The sequence below is a fragment of the Lontra canadensis genome, unplaced genomic scaffold, assembly GCF_010015895.1.
Source record: "Lontra canadensis isolate GAN:19392208 unplaced genomic scaffold, GSC_riverotter_1.0 scaffold81, whole genome shotgun sequence".
Taxonomy (NCBI): domain Eukaryota; kingdom Metazoa; phylum Chordata; class Mammalia; order Carnivora; family Mustelidae; genus Lontra; species Lontra canadensis.
The window spans coordinates 8,209,013-8,222,015 of NW_022631075.1; positions in this window are offsets into that span (position 1 = coordinate 8,209,013).

Consider the following 13,003-nt stretch of genomic DNA (forward strand, 5'->3'; position numbering starts at 1 on the left):
TTATAAGTAAAGCTTATAATTTAAGAATTCCATCTAAGTCTCTTTTGTGGACATATATTTTCATTTATCCTAGGAAAAGTGCTAGAAGCCAAAATGTTGGGTCACAGCGTAAGTGTATGTTATTGTTAGGAACTGCAAAATTGTTTTCCAAAGGGGTTGCAACATTTTATACTCTTACTAGCAAAGTACGAGAGTCTTGGTTGCTTCACATATGTACAAAACTTTGGAGTTGTCAATCTATTTAATTTTTACCCATTCTGGTGGATGTGTGGTAATATCTCACTATGGTTTTAATTTTAATTTCCCTGAATACTAGTGACACTGAACATCTTTCCATGTGCTTAGTAAGGTTCTCTATGTTTATAGTGGTAGACTACACATGTCTTCTACCAGTTAAACTCAGACACTATTAACCTGAAGTTTTTTGTATTAAGGAAGGCAGGGCTAATGGAGATTATAGGATGGCCTACTGCCGTTCTATCAATCTCTAAGTGTGATCATTGTGTCTAACTCTGTAAGAAAATGTCACTGCTGCCATTGCTGCCTTCAAAACTGCAAAATATTCCATTGTATATATGGACCACATCTTCTTTACCCATTCACCTGTTGAAGGACATCTTAGCTCTTTTCAAAGTTTGGTGACTGTGGCCATTGCTGCTATGAACATTGGGGTACAGAAGACCCATCTTTTCACTACATCTGTATCTATGGGGTAAAAACCCAATGGTACAATTACAGGGTTATAGGGTAGCTCTTTTTTTAAATTTTTTGAGGAGTCTCCACACAGTTTTCCAAAGTGGCTGCACCAACTTGCATTCCCACCAACAGTGTAAGAAGGTTCCCCTTTCTCCATATCCTGTCAACACTTGTTTACTGTCCTGTTAATTTTGGCCATTCTAACTGGTGGGTGGTATCTCAGTGTGGTTATGATTTGAATCTCCCTGATAGCTAATGATGATGAAAAATTTCTTTTTGATATATAGTCATATCTTTATCTATATCTATAATGGTAATACATATATATTTTTTCCTCTAGTAAGTTCTGACACTCACAATATCCCCACTGAGCTTCTAGAACATATGATATCATTTCAAAGACATGACAGAGAAACAATGTTTAGATTTCTAAAAGTGACACAAACTGAATTTTAACTGTAACAAACTGTTGTACCAAGCTATGTTTAAAAACTATATATTTAGAAACAATGACACATGCTGCCAAAGACTGTTTGAAGTGTTCGTTCTCTGTACTATACATAAAGACTTTCTGTTTTTTTATTTCTTTTCAGCTTAACAGTATTCACTGTTTTTGAACCACACCCAGTGCTCCATGCAATACGTGCCCTCCCTAATACCCACAACCTTGTTCCCCAACCTCCCACCCCCCACCCCTTCAAGACCCTCAGGTTATTCAGAGTCCATAGTCTCTCATGGTTCACCTCCCCTTCCAATTTCCCTCAAATCCCTTCTCCTTTCCATCACCCCATGTCCTCCATGTTATTTGTTATGCTCCACAAATAAGTGAAACCATATGATAATTGACTCTCTCTGCTTGACTTATTTCTCTCAGCATAATCTCTTCCAGTCCCGTCCATGTTGATACAAAAGTTGAGAATTCATCCTTCCTGATGGAGGCATAATACTCCATAGTGTACATGGACCACATCTTTCTTTATCCATTTGTCCGTTGAAGGGCAACTTGGTTCTTTCCACAGTTTGGCAACGGTGGCCATTGCTGCTATAAACATTGGGGTACAGATGGCCCTTCTTTTCACGACATTTGTATCTTTGGGGTAAATACCACATAGTGCAATTGCAGGGTCCCAGGGAAGATCTACTTTTAATTTCTTGAGGAATCTCCACACTGTTCTCCAAAGTGGATGCACCAACTTGCATTCCCACCAACAGTGTAAGAGGGTTCCCCTTTCTCCACATCCTCTCCAACACATGTTGTTTCCTGTTTGCTAATTTTGGCCATTTTAACCAGTGTAAGGTGGTATCTCAATGTGGTTTAATTTGAATCTCCCTGATGGCTAGTGATGATGAACATTTTCCATGTGTCTGATAGCCATTTGTATGTCTGCATTGGAGAAGTGTCTGTTCATATCTTCTGCCCATTTTTTGATATGATTATCTGTTTTGTGTATGTTGAGTTTCAGGAGTTCTTTATAGATCCTGGATATCAACCTTTTGTCTTTGTCTGTACTTTCATTTGCAAATATCTTTTCCCATTCCGTGGGTTGCCTCTTTCATTTGTTCACTGTTTCCTTTGCTGTGAAGAAACTTTTGATCTTGATGAAGTCCCAAAACTTCATTTTCGCTTTTGTTTCCTTTGACTTTGGAGACATATCTTGAAAGAAGTTGCTGTGGCTGATATCGAAGAGGTTACTACTTATGTTCTCCTCTAGGATTCTGATGGATTCCTGCCTCACATTGAGGTCTTTTATCCATTTTGCGTTTATCTTTCTGTACGGTGTAAGAGAATGGTCAAGTTTCATTCTTCTACATATAACTGTCCAATTTTCCCAGCACCATTTATTGAAGAGACTGTCTTTTTTCCACTGTATATTTTTTCCTGTTTTGTCGAAGATTATTTGACCATGGAGTTGAGGGTCCATATCTGGGCTCTCTACTCTGTTCCACTGGTCTATGTGTCTGTTTTTACTCCAGTACCATGCTGTCTTGGTGATCACAGCTTTGTAGTAAAGCTTGAAATCAGGTAACGGGATGCCGCCAGATTTTTGTTTTTTAACATTTCCTTAGAAATTCGGGGTCTCTTCTGATTCCATACAAATTTTAGGATTATTTGCTCCAGCTCTTTGAAAAATACCAGTGGAATTTTGATCAGAATGGCATTAAAAGTATAGATTGCTCTAAGAAGTATAGACATTTTAACAATCTTTATTCTTCTGATCCAAGAGCATGGAATGGTCTTCCACCTTTTTGTGTCTTCTTCAATTTCTTTCACGAGTCTTTAGTAGTTCCTCGAGTACAGATCCTTTACCTCTTTAGTTAGGTTTATTCCCAGGTATCTTATTGTTCTTGGTGCTATAGTAAATGGAATTGATTCTCTAATTTCCCTTTTTGTATTTTCATTGTTAGTGTATAAGAAAGCCACTGATTTCTGTACATTGACTTTGTCTCTTGCCATTTTACTGAATTGTTGTATGAGTTCTAGTAGTTTGGGGGTGGAGTCTTTTGGGTTTTCCATATAAAGAATCATATCATCTGCAAAGAGAGAGGGTTTGATTTCTTCATTGCCAATTTGAATACCTTTTATTTCTCTTTGTTGTCTGATTGCTGTTGCTAGGACTTCTAATACTATGTTGAACAAGAGTGGTGAGAGTGGGCATCCTTGTGGTGTTCCTGATCTCAACGGGAAGGCTGCAAGATTTTTCCCATTGAGGATGATATTTGCTGTGGGTCTTTCATAGATAGATTTTATGAAGTTCAGGAATGTTCCCTCTATCCCTATACTTTGAAGCATTTTAATCAGGAACGGATGCTGGATTTGTCAAATGCTTTTTCTGCATCAATTGAGAGGACCATGTGGTTCTTCTCTCCTCTCTTATTAATTTGTTCTATCACATTGATTGATTTGCAAATGTTGAACCATCCTTGTAACCCAAGAATGAATCCCACCTGGTCATGGTGGATAATCTTTTTAATGTACTGTTGGATCCTGTTTGCTAAGATCTTGTTGAGAATCTTAGCATCCATATTCATCAGTGATATTGGTATGAAATTCTCCTTTTTGGTAGGGCCTTTGCCTGGTTTGGGGATCAGGGTAATGCTGGCTTCATAGAAAGAGTCTGGAAGTTTTCCTTCTGCTTCAATTTTCTGAAACAGCTTCAGGAGAATAGGTGTTATTTCTTCTTTGAAAGTTTGGTAGAATTCCCCAGGGAATCCGTCAGTTCCTGGGCTCTTGATTTTTGGGAGGTTTTTGATCACTGCTTCAATCTTGTTGCTAGATATTGGTCTATTCAGGTTGTCAATTTCTTCCTGGTTCAATTTTGGGAGTTCATAGTTTTCCAGGAATGCATCCATTTCATCTAGGTTGCTTAGCTTATTGGCATATAACTGTTGATAATAACTTCTGATGATTGTTTCTACTTCCTTGGTGTTAGTTGTGATCTCTCCCTTTTCATTCATAATTTTATTAATTTGGGCTTTATCTCTTTTCTTTTGGATTAGTGTGGCCAATGGTTTATTGATCTTATTGATTCTTTCAAAAATCTAGCTTCTAGTTTCATTGATATGTTCTACTGTATCTCTGGTTTCTACCTCATTGATCTCTGCTCTAATCTTGATGATTTCCCTTCTTATGTGTGGAGTTGGTTTGATTTCTTGTTGGTTCTCCAGCTTTTTAAGGTGTAGAGACAGCTGGTGTGTTCTGGATTTTTCAATTTTTTTGAGGGAGGCTTGGATGGCTGTGTATTTCCCCCTTAGGACCGCCTTTGCTGTATCCCTTAGATTTTGGACCGAAGTGTCTTCCTTCTCATTGGTTTCCATGAATTGTTTCAGTTCTTCTTTGATCTCCTGGTTGATTCAAGCATTCTTAAGCAAGGTGGTCTTTAGCTTCCAGGTGTTATAGTTCTTTCCGAACTTTTTCTTGTGATTGGGCTCCAGTTTCAAAGCATTGTGATCTGAGAATATACAGGGAATAATGTCAGTCTTTTGGTATCGGTTGAGTCCTGATTTGTGACCCAGTATGTGGTCTATTCTGGAGAAGGTTCCTTGTGCACTTTAGAAGAATGAGTATTCTGTTGTTTTAGGGTGGAATGTTCTGTATATATCTATGAGGTCCATCTGGTCCAATGTGTCATTCAATGCTCTTGTTTCTTTATTGATTTTCTGCTTTGATGATCTATTACTGAGAGAGGCATGTTAAGATCTCCTACTATTAAGGTATTCATATCAATATGACTTTTTATCTTGATTAATAGTTTTCTTATGTAATTGGCTGCTCCCATATTGGGGGCGTAGATATTTACAATTGCTAGATCATCTTGGTGGATAGTCCCTTTAAGAATTATGTAGTGTCCTTATGTATCTCTGACTTCAGTCTTTAGTTTAAAATCTAACTTATCTGATATGAGAATCACTACCCCCGCCTTCTTTTGAGGCCCATTGGCATGAAAGATGCGTCTCCATCCCTTCACTTTCAGTCTGGGTGTATCCTTTGATTCGAAGTGGGTCTCTTGTAGACAACATATGGATAGGTCCTGTCCTTTTATCCAATCGGCAAACCTGTGTCATTTTATGGGCACATTTAGGCCATTCACATTGAGAGTGATTATTGATAGATACATTTTTATTGACATCGTGTTACCTTTGAAGTCTTTCTTTCTGTAGATTGTCTCTACATTTCTTTTCAATGCTATTCTTAGGATTTTTCCTCTTTTATAGAACCCCCCCTTAATATTTCCTGCAGTGTCGGCTTGGTGGTTGCACAGTCTTTTAAGCCTTGCCGGTCTTGGAAACTCTTTATCTCTCCATCCATTTTGAATGTCAGTCTTGCTGGATAATGTATTCTTGGCTGCATGTTCTTCTCATTTAGTGCCCTGAATATATCTTGCCAGCCCTTTCTGGCTTGCCAGGTCTCTGTGGACAGGTCTGACGTTATTCTGATGGGCTTTCCTCTGTACGTAAGGTGCTTCTTTTTCCTGGCTGCTTTCAAGAGGGTCTGCCTACAATTATAATTCTTCATTCTTACTGCTAGGTCTCGGGGACTTTAGAGAATCTATAATCTTGGGGGGAAACCGTTCTGCCTCCAGTACATGAACGCTGGTTCCATTCATGAGATTGGGAAAATTTTCATGGACAACTTGTTCCACTATATCTTCTAGACTTCTTTCTTTCTCTTCCCCTTCAGGGATTCCAATAATTCTGACATGGGAACTTTTCATGGCATCATTTATTTCCCTGATTCCGTTTTTGTGGCTTCTAAGCTGTTTGCTCCAGGCTTCCTCCTGATCCTTTCTCTCTATCTGTTTGTCCTCCAGATCACTAATTCTATCTTCTGTCTCAGTTACCCTAGCTTTTAGGGAATTTAGATTAGATTAGAACTCATTGAGAGCATTGTGAACCTCATCCCTGGTAGCTTTCAGTTCTGCCCTAACATTGTAAACATCTTCCCTGGTGGCTTTCAGTTCTGCCCTGATCAATTCCATTTGGTCATCCATGGCTTTCTCCAACCTAGCTATTGCCTGGATAATTGTTAGCCTGAATTCCCTTTTCGACATATTGTCTATGTCGATAGCCATTAGCTCTGTTGTAGAAGGCCCATCCTCTGTATTTTTCTTCTGTTGGGCATTCCTCCTCCTAGTCATTTTGGTGAGAGATGACTGAACGGATGGAGCTGGATGTATCGACCATGGTGCAGTCAAGGTGCACCCTGGAACACTTCTGAGCAATCAGGATTCCCCACCCAAAAGAGAGAAAAAAGAAAAGAAAAAGAAAAAAAAAAAGGGAGAGAGAGAGACAGGAAAAAAAGGGAAGATAAAAGAGAAGGCTCAGCCCAAATGGGCCCCAAGGTAAGATTTATGAAGTATACAAACAAAAACAAACAAAAAGACTGATAAAAGTATATGACTAGAGAAAAAAATTATATATATATATATATATATATATATGCAAAAAAGGAAGAACCTCGTCAAAAAGAACCCCAAGTATAAGATTTATATACTATCAAGACAAACACAAATACACAGAAACACTGGCGGAAGAAAAAGATGAGAGAGTGGTTATAAATTCTCAGTGTGGGAGAGGAAGGTTATTTTGATTCTTCCTGGATGTATCTTGATATCTTTGTTAAAGGACTCAACTTTCCTAAGAAAAAGGGGGATTAAAAATTGGTTTACCTTTAGGTGTAGCATTGATTGGGGAAAGGGGATTATCTTGAAGTTTAACTCTATATGAATATTAGAAAATAAAAATTTAAAAAAAAAGAATAAACTAAACTAAACTAAAATTTAAAAAAGAAATTAAATAAATAGAAAAGCAAAAGGAAAACACAGGTGTATGTATCAAAAAGTTCAGGTTAGAATGTTATTATGGAATTTGATGTACTGGACATCTCACTGTGATGGTAAATAGGTTAAAAATTATCTATATATTAAAAAATGAACCAGAATAGTGGGAACGAGTTAAAAATAAAAGTTGTATCTATGAAGTAGTGGTGGTTGTTCCTTTGTCGTCTTTTTTTTTTTTTTCTTTCCTGGTTGGTTTTCTGGGGGAGGGGCCTGTCACGTGGGTTTTCAGTCAATCATGTTCTCTGAGTTAAGTCCTCCTGCCCCCCTCAAGGGGGTGTGCTCTGAGGAAACCGGTTTTTCAGGCTTTTGTTCTCTGGAGGTTTTTATATTTGTTTGTTCGTTTTGTTTTGTTTTGTTTTTTTATCTCTCACCTTGACAGCTTATGATGGTTTTTTGGAGGTTTAGAGGAGTGCAAACTGCACCCCAGCCTCCCTCTCAGAGAGAAGCGTCAGTCTGCTCCCCTGTGGGTGCTGCAGAGCTGCTGGCAGAGCAGGTTCCAAGTCGCGGTCCCTAGGGATGGAGCATCTCCTGCTTGTACCCAAAACCACGGCAGCAGTGGCTGTCTGGGCAGCTCCAGACCACCAGAGAGGTTCCAAGCAGCGATCGCACACTGAGATTTTCCCACTGGCCCAGGCTAGGAATGCCTGGTCTTTCCGGGTCTAAGAGCACCGGGCTGGGCCTTCGTGCACCTCTTTCAGGGGAAGGTGTGGGGCACGTGCATCTCAGGCTCTGATAGCACGGCAGTGCGGCATTCTGCCATCTGGCGAGGCTCCCAGCCCCTCACAAGAGCCGGACCCCACAGGTTCTCGGGCGTGCTGGCAGCTCAGGGACCAAGACCTGGTTTCTTCACCACACTCTCTCTGGCTCAGCGCCAGAGGAGGCTGTCCTGAGTCCGGGGACTTAAGCCCCTGTCCCTAACTGCCCCTATTCCCACAATTTCCCCCCGTGATCCTTTGCTCTTTTTGAGTGCTTTCAACCAGACTTCAAATTAGTGCTGGTCCCCAGATGCAGGGCACTCTTGTATTGGGGTATTACTTTCCAATCGGTCGCCTCTGGTGGCTCCCTCCCCCTTTTATTTATCTTCCGATATCAGTCTGATGTTCCCACTTCACTTTACTTGCCCACTGGCGTCTTCTGCCCCTGTAGAGATCCAGATGCATATAATTCTGATCTCAGGCTTGTTTGATGGGTGATCAGAGTTCTTTGGTAGGTAATCAGCTCACTTTAGGGTACAGGTTGAAACGGCGCCTCCTCCTACTTCCCTGCCATCTTGTCTCCCCAATGATGAACAATTTTTAATGTTTCTGTTAGCCATTTGTATTTCTTCTTTGGAGAAGTGTCTGTTCATGTCTTCTACTCATTTTTTGACATGATTATCTGTTTTGGGGTGTTAAGTTTGAGGAGTTCTTTATAGATCTTGGATATCAGCCCTTTGTCTATAGTGTCATTTGTGAATATCTTCTCCCATTCTGTGGGTTGCCTCTTTGTTCTGGTGACAGTTTCCATTGCTGTGCATAAGCGTTTGATCTTGATGAAGTCCCAAAAGTTCATTTTCACTTCTGTTTCCTTTGCCTTTGGAGAAATGTCTTGAAAGAAGTTGCTGTGGCTGATGTTGAAGAAGTTACTGCCTATGTTCTCCTCTAGGAATTTGATAGATTCCTGTCTTGCATTGAGGTATTTTATCCATTTCAAATTTATTTTTGTGTACGTTATAAGAGAATGGTTTAGTTTCATTCTTCTATACACAGCTGTCCAATTTTCCTAGCACGATTTATTGAAGAGACTGTCTTTTTGCCACTGGATATTTTTTTCTGCTTTGTTAAAGATTATTTGACCATAGAGTTCTAAGTCCATATATGGACTCTCTACTCTATTTTACTGGTCTATGTGTCTGTTTCTGTGCCAGTACCATGCTGTCTTGGTGATCACAACTTTGTAGTAAAGCTTGAAATCAGGTAACATGACGCTCCCAGGTTTGTTTTACTTTTTCAACATTTCCTTGGCAATTCGGCATCTTTTCTGGTTCCATACAAATTTTAGGATTGTTTGTTCCAGAACTTTGAAAAATGCTGGTGGAATTTTATCTAGGTGGCATTGAAAGTATAGATCACTCTGGGCAGTATAGACATTTTTAAACAATGTTTCTTCTTCCAATCCATGAGCATGAAATGCTTTCCTATCTTTTTGTGTCTTCTTTGATTTCTTTCATGAGTGTTCTGTAATTCCTTTAGTACAGATCGTTTACCTCTTTGGTTAGGTTTATTCCAATGTATCTTATGGTTTTTGGTGCTATAGCAAATGGAATTGATTCTCTAATTTCCCTTTCTATATTTTCATTGTTAATGTATAAGAAAACGACTGATTTCTGAGCATTGATTTTGTATCCTGCCACATTACATATATACAATGGAATATTATGGAGACATCAGAAAGGATGAATACCCAGCTTTCGTATCAATAGGGACAGGACTGGAGAAGATGATGCCGAGTGAAATAAGTCAAGCAGAGAGAGTCAATTGTCCTATGGTGACACTTATTTATGGAGCATAAGGAATAACATGAAGAACATTAGGAGAAGGAAAGGAAAAGTGAAGGGGGGGAAATATGAGGGGGAGATGAACCATGAGAGACTGTGGACTCTGAAAAATAAACTGTGGGTTTTGGAGGGGTGGGGGTTGAGTAAGCCTGGTGGTGGGTATTATGGAGGGCATGTATTGCATGGAGCACTGGGTGTGGTGCATAAACAATGAATGCTGGAACACTGAAAAGAAATAAAATAAAATAAAATAAAATGGAAAAATATTCTTCATAAAGATTTGATATCTCTCACATTACCACTCGAGAAAGTACATTACCAAAGAATAATTATGATGACTATGTCAGCACTTTATAGCTCCTTTTTACAAAAGCTATTATGTATACCCCTCCCCCCTTGCCTTTAAATCTAAATTTTCACTGTTCTTTATTCTTATCTTTATCCAAAATATTCGTTTAGGTACAGGTGCCATAACTGCATGTACTCAACCAAAAGAGGTTTAATTCTGCAAGGTAACTGTTCTCCAATGAATACTAATCAGGCAAAATATCCACTCTTTTTTAAAAAGATTTATTTATTTATTTATTGGAGAGAGAGAGAGAATGAACAAGCAGTGAGGAGGGGCAGAGGGAGAGGGAAAAGCAGACTCCCTACTGAGCAGGGGGCCCAACACAGGGCTCAATCCCCGGACCCTTGGATCATGACCCAAGCTGAAGGCAGATGCTTAACCCACTGAGCCACCCAGGTGCCCCAAAATATCCACTCTTTGAGAAGAAGCAACTGAAGACCTTAGACAACCTCATTAAAAGTAAATATTGACTTTTCTTGTATTTTTCTCTCTTAAACTTTATTATCTACAATATTTGTCATATCCAAAATAGTTGTTCAAATAATCAAACTTTTTGGAATTTTTTCCCAAGGTTTTTAAATTTTTTTTTTAAGCTCCAGTTCTCTCACCCTACTCCAAATGGTCAGAACCAAAACAGAATACTTCAGAGTGTCTATATACTATTGTATGGTAGGAGAATGAGGTGACTCGGATCTGCTTTCCAATTCTATCTCAGCCTCAGTTATCTCACTGTTAATATTGGGATAATACATATTTCATAGGACTGTAGTAAGGATAATTTCTATAAAGCATATAGTATATAATAGGTATTCAATAAAGACCAGTTTCTTTACCACTTATATGTATTTTTATTCCTGTGTCAAGGTTAAACACTAAATAATATCAATACAAAGGAATTTCAGGATTAAGATCCCATTTGCACTCTTACTGTCCAACATTTGTTTTAAGTAAAATCTGTCTCCATCAAAATTATCAGGGTCCGGGGCGCCTGGGTGGCTCAGCGGGTTAAGCCGCTGCCTTCGGCTCGGGTCATGATCTCGGAGTCCTGGGATCGAGCCCCGCATCGGGCTCTCTGCTCGGCAGGGAGCCTGCTTCCTCCTCTCTCTCTGCCTGCCTCTCTGCCTGCTTGTGATCTCTCTATCAAATAAATAAATAAAATCTTAAAAAAAAAAAAATTATCAGGGTCCACATCAAATGAGAACAATATTTGAATTTCAACACACCCTATATTACATAAGCGAAATTCAAGTTCACCTAGCTGCCTCATTTAACCAGGATATATGGGTTTGTTTAAACACATACTTTTCAAAATGACAATAAAAAACCCTAATTCATGGATTTACTCATTTCAGTTCTTTGTTGTAGATATGTCACAATTTGGCACGTTCATATGTGACTGTCATGTATGTATTTGTCTTTGCATGTGTGTTTTATATGTATGTTTTATTTTTTTCTTTCTCATAAATCAAGCCAGAAACCTTTTGAGATCAGGGATTGTATCTCTATTACAGTAAAATCCGCACCATTAGTAGCATGTATGTCTTCCCCATTAGACTAAGCTTTCCTGGCAAACAAGGACCAAATCTCCTCCAACCCAGCTCAGAGTTAACAATTGCTCCTGGCTGTCAATCCCTTGTTGATTGTGTGAGCATACAGTGGAGCCTGGGGATTACTGATAGATACTAAAAGCAGCTGAATATGTATCTTGGAGACCTGTGTCACACAAAATTGCATCCTAGATTTAAGGTAGCCATAATGAAGTCATTCCTGAGTGAGATGCTTCAATGGCTAAGGAAACTATAGATGTTCCCTTTAAATTAATAGAATCATAGTCAAATGGCCAATAACATGCAGCAACAAAGAACCATACTAAGAACATGATGGTTGGGAAAGTTTCTTGGAATGTAAACAACACTGGGCTGGAATTCAGAGACCACCTGGGGTCCTGCCCTAACTCTACTACTGACTTTGCTGTGATCATGACTCATTTACTTTATCTGTCTGGATCTCAGATCCTGGATCCCTTATGAAATGAGCAGACAAGACCCTGAGTTCCATCCCAGGTCTAACAGTCTAAAGTTTAACATTAAATGAAAATTGATGCCTCTATTTCAAAATTCATGCTAAAATTAAAATCTATATGATACAGGTTAGCACATGATCAATTGCTGCTTTGCTCTTGAATTGTTTCTTATACATTCAATTTGTATCTCTGATACAGGAATCATGGATCACACACATCTGTATATTAGGCCAAAACCTAGCCCGTGGATGCTCAAACTAGCATATGCTTTTAAAAATATCTGTGTTGATTGATTGAACTGGAAAATGAGAAATCTGACTACTGATGTGGCCTCACACCTGGGATGTCAAGATTAGTAAGGTAATATATATTAACACTGACACTGCTTTGAGCTTGCTAAATAAGAGGTGGTATAAGTTCAGAGTAAAAGCACAGATCAGGATCAATTTTCTATTTCCTTACAAATCTTTTCAGTGCTTAGCAAATATAAAATAACATGATGAGATCTGCTGGCTTCTTTGAAAACCCATTTTTTGCCCAAGAAGTCTGGTATTTCTATGTCTGACCATAGAATAGTTAAAAATACTTTCTTGGAAACTTTGCTCAGTAGTAGACACTGAGATCAATCCTATGTGTTTTGCTGTGAGTGATTTTAGAGATGCTCATAGTCACCAATTCTGCTCAATAGCCTCTTTACTTACAGCTTTTTATGGTTACTGAGATTTTCTCTGTGGCCAGAAGTAGTAAGACTTAGGTAGTTTGGATGATGGCAAAAAAGGAGCAAGAAATATATACTTGGCATTGGAGAGCAAGTTCAGGAAAGGGATAAGAAGGCACTCAAAGAGAAAAGAGAAAAAAAGAGAGAGAGAGAAGGAAAGCATTTTTTTTTCTACAATTGTACCAGGACTGTAACCAAAATGGGGAGGGGTGGGTAGAAAAGAAAATATACATTCTATTCTTCAGACTAAGTAAAATGACTAATTAAATATGATTTGTAAAGGTAACCGCTATCATTTCATTAGACCCTGGGCATGTCTTTCAGCGTTTGACTTCTGCAATGA